Here is a 9,973-nt window from a genome sequence, read left to right on the forward strand (position 1 = left end):
CCCCCTTCGGTACTAGTCCCTCCAAATATCTGCCTGGCTGCTTCTGCTTTTTGCTCCTCGAAAACAGCTAATGATCCTATCGGTAATTACAATGGGCAAAGAGCTCCACTTGATGTTATTAATCTTCTGCACATTTTGCATTTCATTTTCCCCGGTAGGGAAGACAGTTACATATAGAAAAATATAATAATAAAACAAACTGAAAGGACAAAACATTTAACTAGTGACGTTTTCCAACCCATTTCTAAGTCTAAAGTACTGTGTGGCCGATGCCCTAAGCTGCAAACTACTTGTTCCCTGCCGTTATTTCATAATTCGTCAGTTTATATATATATATCAATTACTGTCGTAATAGTAAGTCTGGCGGTATGTATTCTTGTTTTTAGATTTTGGACAGGGAATCACACCTTGACCCAGGTGTCACTGGACCTGCCCATGTGTATCTGTTTCTGAGTTACTGTCAATTCAGTCATAATCTACTAAAATTGGGGCTTAGTGTGGAGGCTGTAGTTGTGCCCTACAATGGGGATGTGTACAGGGTCTGATACTGGAAGTGCTCAGATGAGATGGCTTTTTATAACTTATTTTATAAGTGTGCATGGAAGGCAACACAGAGATTACAGCAAACATACCATGAATCAAATCCACCAAAAGGAGGCAGTAAGTCCTGACTACAAATGCATCATCATACAAAGTGCTAATTTTGATACAGAACAGTAAATCATAACTAGATATGCTACAATAAGGCATAACCACCCTATACTATTCTCAACAGAACTGTTTGGGCATTTCTAAGTGTTCACAAATGCATCTTGTATTAAATTACTTGGTATGGACGTGCTTAGTGATTTTATTTACATTAGACTTCATTAGACTTGTTCGATAATGTTAGGGGTCAATGTGTAATCATCCAGGTTTGACTTGTTTGCAAATTTTTGATAAATATTTAAGAAATGACAGCAACAGTTTAGTATTATCTGTGATGTTTATACTACTTTCCACTCAACTGTAAGGTTTTTAGTCAAACAGCCTAAATGAGCATCTTCGTTTTCCTCAACCTATGCTGAAACCTCTGACACTAAAGTTTGGTAGGTTAGCAAGGAGAAAGGCCATCTGACAATACTTTTGTCTGGCCAAATGCTGATCCTAAATCCACCGACATTATAGTTATTTCCAATTCCTAGTTTCTCCTTGCAAGTTAAAAAGACTGGTCAAGAGTTCCTGGCCCTATAAGTGTGTTTGGTCACCCAGAGAACAAGAGAGGGGCCATGTGTGGCCTTTAATTCACTGCATTGTCTGCCAAAAGCTAATCTTGGCCAGACTCGGAGTCTTACTGCTCATGGGCTGTGAATGGATGAGTGAAAAGTTAAATATGCTTTCAAATGTAAAACTGAAGACTGGCATGGTATTGTGGCCATGTCATTGTGGGAATGTGAGATTTGCCGTTGACCCGGGCAACAGGAAGAAAAAAGCCAGTTTCAGTAGAAGATGCATTCAGGCTCCTGTTTGCAGGTGTTAGGCTGTAATTCACTGGTTATGCACCAATTTTCATGTGGCCCCATGTGTGAAAAATAAATGGATGCAGGTTGCATCTTGTAGCCTGCAGCTGCACTAGGTACTCAACCATCAAACACAATTGATGGCACATTGTATATTAAAGTCTAATTCACATTTTAAAGGGGAGCTCTGTAGCTTTACCTGCATTATTACTCAGCTGTTTTCATCCAGCCCACAACAAACTGAATCATATATCACTGTCTGGTCAAAACCTCTCATTTTATAGAACTTTACCATCTGAACCAATTCAAAAATGATTGTATCATGCTTCAGCGTGGGAAAAAAAAAAAAGTGACAACGTGAAAGGTGTTGCTAATAGTGATGAACCTATAGTTGAATCTGGAACTCCGTCTTGGTCTTACTGAATTTTATGGTGTGTTTTAATTTACCGTTATGTTTAGCTGTCTGGCCTGAACATTTACTGTTGTGGTTCACTCTCACAGCAACATTTTGGCTGAAGGAGGGGGGGGGGTTTCTGCATAACATCAAAAAAAAAACAACCCCAATGTAGAGTTGCTGTCCAACACCAACTGGCAGACACAGCTGGTACCGCACAGTGGAGTATTTACCAGTAAAACGTCCAGTTATTTCTCTAAGGAGACCAAACGCTGAGCTAAAAGTCAGTGAAAATTGGACTTCACTAGCTTGAATCATTATGTTGCTCCATAAATTCTGAAAGTAGTCTGGAAAATAAGAGAGAAAGCAGAAAAAAATAGAATAGTAAGGACAATAATTATGCACATAAAGGTATTAGCAGATGGTAAACAATAAGAATATTTAGGAGGTACAAAAATATCTACAGTTAAACTAGAAGGTACTTAGAGAGTGCATAGCTTTGCCAACAGTCAACATTATAGCTGTCACTTCATACTTAATTCAACATCCCCTTCAGTCTGGATTAGGTCTGTATCTCCATTAGTTTCAGTAGTTCAGTAATTATGGCTACAATATTTGTCTATTGGAATCTTATGTTTTGGAGCAGAGGCTGCACTGCTGGCAGTTGGAGCTCCAGTGCCAGCAAACTGAGGTGAAAACGCCAGAGGGAGAGACTGCAATTAATTAAATATGCATAATACAGGCTACCAAGAATATGAACATGGTGCTCTGTGAAATAAGCTTCACAATTCTACAGAACAAAGAGATATACATCATCAAATGTATTGTGTGTCACAGCTGTTCTCCTCATCCAAACTCCAGATGGAGATACAGTACCTGTTCAGACAAGAGCCAGTTGTATAACATGAATGTCCCAGCTCTGATGATCACTGATATAATTAGAACACACTGTATATATAGATGGAGTTGGTATAAACAAAAATCTTTAAACTGCCATTACAGTGAACTTATCAAATATCAGATCAGTGACATTCAAACTGCTGAATTACTTGCTCTAGCATTGTAGGTTTCAGTCTGAGAATAACTTACTATGTGCTATGAACTTGTGAGGCTTCAGTCTGGAGCTCTGTTTTCTTATAATATCTAAAGGAAAATGTGCTGCTTTTGAAATCAAGGCTTAATGCTGGGACACAAATTATATGCCCCATAAAACTCCTAATTAGTGGATGGTTGGCTATGCAGTACCCCCTGTCTTCTTTTATCCTTTCACATTCCCATTTCATTAATGAAGAAAGGGTATCATTAGAAAAAAAAAAGTGAAATTCACTTTCTTGATATTTGTAATGTTGTAAACCAAGAGTGACATTTTGTTGTGAGGCATCTCATCTCCCACTGCAAAACATCACAGCAAGTGATGAATCAAAACATACACTATGCACTTAAACAGCAGCTCATCCAGAAGCTTTGGTGGTATGTACACGTGGATGACACTGCTATTTCAACTTACTTAAAAGCTAGTGTCTTATCAGTGAAATTCAATGAATCGGTGTCAGAAATAATGGCTGCTTTACTGTTTGTGAGCAAGAATGCTAATAACAGTATAAGGCTAGCAATTACCACAGTGTCACATTGCTGTTAGAAACAGATTAGCAACAATGTTTTTAATTAAATGCATATAGATTGGCTCAATCATATCAACATTTTAGATTATACGGATACAACTGTGGTTAGTGGTTGCAAAAAGTAATCTAAAAGCATGTTATGGTGACTGAAAATTAAAAGGCTCACAACAGCCCAGAGTATCCACTATTAAAGCAGTCCCTGCTAATAAGTTGGATATGTAAGAGGATGGTTAAAATAAAGAATCTGACTGTTCCCACCAGTGTTATTTTAGAGTAGATAGAACTGAAACCAGAATTGTTCAGTTTACTTCCCCCCCATTGTTCTCTCAAAGCTGCGAGTCACAACATTTTATTTATAACTTAAGCGTGTGACTATTTATTGTTTAAGTATGATGAGAAATTATACCTGTGATGTTTTTGACATCTAAAATTGAAACTAACACATTTAGGAATTCACATTATTTATTGGTTCAATATCGGGACCCAAGAAGAAGAAGCATCATCTGAATTTTTCCATTCTACTTCACAAACCTGAGTCAATGATGTGATACTTCGTCGGTTTTAATTTATGTTCAAAGTAAGCACTCATTTCATTTCTGATGCCTGCAACACATTACAAAAAAAAATGTTGGGACAGTAAAGCATTTACCATGGTGTGATATCAGATGCCTGCAACACATTACAAAAAAAAAAAATGTTGGGACCGTAAAGCGTTTACCATGGTGTGATATCGCTGTTCTTCTTCACAACACTTAAGACATTTAAGGACTGAGGACACAAAGTGATTAAATGTGTCAGGCATCATTTTGTCCTATTCTTCCTGCAAAAAAGTCTTAAATTCCTTAATTGCGCCCTATTGTGTTTTACAAAAGCCAATTGAGAGCCTCTGTACTGAAGTCATATTCCTTGTATGAACACACTTTTCCAATACAGCTGATTTTAAGAATCAGTAAGAACTGGGTTTGATCAGCAAAAATGTAATTGATAAAGCTGAAACAATACCCAACCCTAGCAAGGAGCCACTTGGCCTGAGCAGATTTTGTACATTTAGAGCCTGCTTACGTTTGCATTTGATCTGGCCCTGCTGCCTTGGTGATTGCCACTCAGTGCTACAGAAATCTTTAGAAACCTATGCACTTTTTGACGTTTTCTCAAGGTCCTTGTGTTGACATTGAGTGAAATACCACTTAGAATTGTTTGTTTGCTTTCAACTTTAGCAAACTGGTTGAAGATTTTCTCATTAAAATTGCCAAACCGACTCCAACTTCCATCACAACTTTCTTGCATGGCAAACTTTCACTACACTTCTCATGCTTGTCAGTTCAAAGCTGTTGCCCTCAAACTGTAATAGGATCAGGGCTCCGAGCTGCTTCCACATGATTGATGAAAGATTAAAAGGATTGTTGAGATTGAAGGCACATTTAGCTCCCTGCTGTGGTCCAATTTCTTGTCCTTGTGCTGGTAGTAGGGACTGCCACCATGCAGATGAGAAGATCACTGCAGTGAATGCAGATAATGTGAAATGGCTGCAAGAAAGTTGGAGACATGCAGCAGGGACAAGCGGGCAATCATTTTTAATCGGACTGTTCTCTTTTCTCACTAGAACTAGTTTCAAGCATTGGTCATGAAGGTGGGGGGGGGACTGAAAAGGAAAAAGTGGGAAGATGAGGAAAACCTCATGCTTGGAAAGTTTTTGTAACTGTGTTATTTCTGCTGCTAGTGATGCACTTATTTAACCTCTTGGGAAACATGACAGTTTCTTGGATGAAGACAAATGGCCTCATACAAACCCCCATTATCAACTTTGTTAACTTAGTTTTGTCCTTCATGCATAAGTACATTTAGGTTTGATTTATGTTATGCACTGTACAAAGATTCCAGGAGTCTGTTTCATTTCTACCTGGTTAATCTGGACCAACTGGCCTTTCATTCAGAATCTTAGGATATTATACATTCAAGTTCTGCGCACTAAAGAAAAAGAGTTAACATGAGTAACTTCCAATCTTGCATACAAAACATACAGTTCTCCTGCAGGGTATCCATATCAAGCTGAATGTGTAGGAGCCCTGGGATTACAATGCTAAATAAAGGAGTTGAATGAAGTAAAGTGGTAACTTATTACTTAGATTAAGATGTTTTGTGTCATGCAGTTATATGGGGAGCAACACACCTTAAATGCCATTAAAGGTGGGGCTGACAGTTCTGGAAAAACCAGCAAGAGGAAGCTCGATTTAACCGAAGGAATCCCACCCTTCTGTTCTGACTTCTCTCCAAAGCAATATGCACTGCCTGACTACTACTTATAGACTTCAGGAAAGTAAATGTCCCCCCCCCCAGCAAAACCAGACCAGTAATTACTTGTCCAGCAGAAATCTGACCACCATGATGTCACTTTTCAGCCATGTGGGGGTCTTCTCGCTCTCACACAGCTGCATGGAGGTGGCAACAACAGCATTAGCTATAATGTTATATGTCATAAAGGTGAAGGCCTGGTCTGTATCAGCAGCCTCTCTTTATGAATAAAAGCTGCTGTGGGTACCTTCTCAGCCATAGCTTGCTAGCTTTAACTATCAAAACAGAACGGTGACTCATCTGCCTGTAACACCTTGGATTCTTGACTCGCACACTGAATGCGTGCAGGTAGGTCATCAAATAGTTTTGCTTGGGACAAGTAAAATTATTGGTCAGGTGTTTTTCAGCCCTGCTACTGGCACAGGCGATGGGTTTTTTTTTCCCCATTATGTTACTATATCCAATGATTCAATACTATATGCAATAAAAATGCTTCTGAAAAGAGTTGCCAACCCGACTGTACCTTTATGTGTGATCCAATCCTTGCTATTGGGCAGATTCATTTTATCAAATCTTTTGACTTTATAAAGCAGCAGTATATTATGGTCACACTGTGCTTTGTGTGATGCTTAACACACCAGCTGACTTACTGGTTTGAAACAAAAACGCTGGGTGAGATTTACCCTTGATAATCTTTCATCCCTGTGACCCGAGTCGTTACATAGCTGAGGCATACGATTAGTGACGACCCACATGTCCGTCAAAAACAAGTAGCAGCTCAGCGCCCTGATTGTGTTGTCCTAATATGAGCCGACGTGTGGTGCCCGGGTCAGTTCCCTGGACCAGCAGTGCATTAAGTCAGTGCCTAAGCCAGCTCACCACTGACATTTATTAATATGTGGTTCTAAGCAGAGAATAGCTGTAACACATCACCAGACACCTTCAGAAGCAAGCAAGAGTACAGCAGCTTATGACTTGCAGAAGTCTCTCACACACACACACACACTCACCCCTACGTCATCATAAAGTATAAATAGCGCAACAATAATTGTTTTTCCTCACCCAATTTCCGTCAATTGTAGAAGACTAGATCCTTGATGAGTCATCTACAATTGACTGAGACCACCTCGAAGCAGAGTGCTGCCTCATTCAGAGGTAGAGAAAAGCCCTTGATCAGTTCATGGCATGTGGTCTGAATATGAATGTGACCAGGATTTTTTTTTTTTGCTTAGATCCCACTCTGAAGGCCCCTGAAAGCCACTATCAGCCAGTGAGCAGCATCTGCAGTCTGATCTCATCCTCTGCACCATCCCTCACAAAATGGCTGAGTTATGACTGGCATAGAGGGGAGGTGAACTGCTTGCTTGTAAATGAGTGTGGCGTGTAACAGAGTCTTCATGTGTGTCACAAACCACCCATCATTACTTTTACTGGGGTTGATTTGAGTCACAGCCTAACATACAGGCTATGATGCCACAGTCTGTATTCCAAACAAATATACTGTACTCCAAAAACACAATACTTAAGTGTTTGCTATACTGCAGATGCTGCTCACTAGGGAAGGAATGACAATTAAAAAAAAAAAAATGTTTATACTAGAGCAACCAGAACAATCAAGCTTTACATTTGTTTTTTTAAATAAGAAATATCTGAATTTTTACTTTTTGGAATGAAACAATTTTGATTTTGTTATGACACATCACATTATCGACAACAAACATTTTGTCATAGGCTTGAGAACTGCAATTTATTGCTTAGGCCTTTAATGCATGAATCATTCACTAAAGCAAAGAGTAGGTATGTTATTTAGCACTTGACAAAAGTCAATATTTTCCCACTGAAGGTTTAGATTCATTTTGATAAAAGATACTGCATTAGTGAAATGAAACCATGTACAGTTCTTGCAGCTACTTTTGTTGATCACATCTCTCTCTTTTAACTTGCAACACAGCATGAAATTAGCTAAATAACCACAAATCAGTAAACCTCACAAAATGTGCATCTCACTCAACCAACATCTTCTGCTTCCCCAAGACAAAGCAAAGAAGAAAGGTAGCATTCCAAAGTCAAAAAGATCACAGTAGGAACTCCTTTTTTCCCTTCTTTGCAAAGGACCGACAGCACTGCAACCACATTTCAGCACTAAGCGTTCTTCAGAACACATACAACAAGTGTGAGCTTTCTCTTTTAAGGAAGAGAACACGTGATCACCAATCAACAGAAACATTTGCACCTGCAGAGTCAGGGTCAATCCACCTCCCCACATGACAACAACCCACACCTAACCAGCATATTTGCATTGAAAGCCATAAAATTCCACCAGTCCATTTGTGACTCCAACCTCTCTAGATGAAACACTTGGTCACTATGAGACAGTTTTGTTATGAAAAATTACATAATGATTTGTCACTTACAGTGGGCAGGTAAGTGTCCATACTTAATTTAGGCATTGAAAGTCTCTGTCTCAGTAAATGGACATAGGATGTTTCTAATGCAATCCTATTTGGTGGCTTAGGCTGGCACGACAAGGATACATTCGCTTTTAATTCTTGCCTAAAGCAGCTTGAACATACAGTAGCCTAGTAGAGCCAGCCTAAACCTTGGAGGCACATTTATTCTCTTGAAGTATTAGCCTAGAAAACATCCCTGGAGAATCAACTGAGCTTGGCAGCTTAAGCCAATCCAATCGATAAACTTTGGGTTTAGTTGTTTGATGATAAAAATGACTACTATCATTCTATTTTGAATTAGACATCCACTCCTACATGCTCATCTGCAAGCACATGAGCAACCACTTCAAATACAGCAGGCTCTGAGGATCCAAAGTTTTCCTTGGTCATTTATCATCTTAAACTATTCCTTAAACCAATTCCTACTTTATTTTTCATCCTATTTCAACAGCACCTCACATGTGTTTTCCAGTTTAAAACTCGAAGACAAGTGCAAATCTGATGCTGGAAGCATTTATGTCCGTGTCTGGCAAAGGTGAGCACTTCTAAATAATTTGTGACTAATGATCCAGTTGCCTGCAAAGTACAGTAACTTTAATATATGGACAGATGGATGGATGGAGCCTTTAAGCAATGCCTATTGTCCTTGACATTAAATGAACTATCTTTTAGGTATTGTGGATCATTAATTTAGTGCTAGCCAAAATTTCATTTTCCGCCTCACTGTTCTGTATAAAAGGCACAGTCCCGGAATGGTAGGTCACTGTTGACCCTCCAAAATGCCTCAACGAGAGGTAGTATTTTGCCTAGATGAGTTCACCTCACCTCCTGTAAGAAGGGGATGAGGCAGAATGGAGAATTGGAGGTCAGTAAGAGAGAGAGAGAGAGAGAGAGAGAGAGAGAGTGGAGACAGAGCATGTCAGCAAGAGCAAAATGAGTCAGAGAATTAAAATGTCATTTTGTGATTGTTTTATTGTGGTTTCATCCTAAAGCAGGAACAAACACAGCTACACCTCTGCACAAAAAGGATTTTGCATGAAGGGAGCCAAAATGCATTCTTCTGTTCCGCTGTGCACCTTATGTGTGTAGCCCTGGCCTCAGACATACAGACCTCAAGTTAGATGCACCAACTATGATACTGTAATTCCCGATTTCCATCTATAAATATATTGTAGTGGTTAAAAACAAACAAGGTACCAGTCCAGAGGTAATATGTAATAGAATAGTATGTAGTTCATATATAGATATTAGTTTTAATAGTTATGTAAGGGTGAGTTAAGTGTTTATGTAAGCTTGATCTGTTTCTCTTCTCTTGCTCAAGCACGGATATCTTGGCTGTGTCTTCCTTGTTTAATTTATGGGTAAATATCCAGAGCACATTCCTCCTTAAACGGGGAATGGATATAGCTTCAGCCTTATGTGAACGGCTCGTGTGCTCTGTTCATGTTTAGAAAAAGGAAATGTGTGCTAGGTCAGTGCGACCCAGAAGTTCATGTACTGGACATCTTGGACAATGCTCGGGAGAAGGTGTGTAGAGCTGGCATGGGATTGGGACTCTGGCTCAGGCCATGAAAGGCTGTGTAACTGTGAGCAGATAAAGGCTAGGACAGCTGTGGGTTAGGGAGGAGAAGAAGGAAGGATGGTGCGGCAGTCGTGAGACTGAGCTTGGACTCTGGACTCTGACTGACTGTACCCTGTGACCAAGACTGACTGACT

The 9,973-nt window shown here is 39.5% G+C and overlaps 1 protein-coding gene across 1 annotated transcript in view; it reads right to left on the bottom strand.

Moving 5' to 3' along the window:
- The window catches only part of tenm4 (teneurin transmembrane protein 4), a 160,453-nt gene extending 152,501 nt beyond the window's left edge, over positions 1-7,952 (bottom strand). The window contains 1 exon segment of the mRNA XM_020614720.1: positions 7,815-7,952. The gene's annotated coding sequence lies outside the window, so the exon portion shown is untranslated.
- Between the last annotated feature and the right edge of the window lie 2,021 nt (positions 7,953-9,973).

The sequence above is a fragment of the Monopterus albus genome, unplaced genomic scaffold (assembly GCF_001952655.1).
Source record: "Monopterus albus unplaced genomic scaffold, M_albus_1.0 scaffold150.1, whole genome shotgun sequence".
NCBI lineage: Eukaryota > Metazoa > Chordata > Actinopteri > Synbranchiformes > Synbranchidae > Monopterus > Monopterus albus.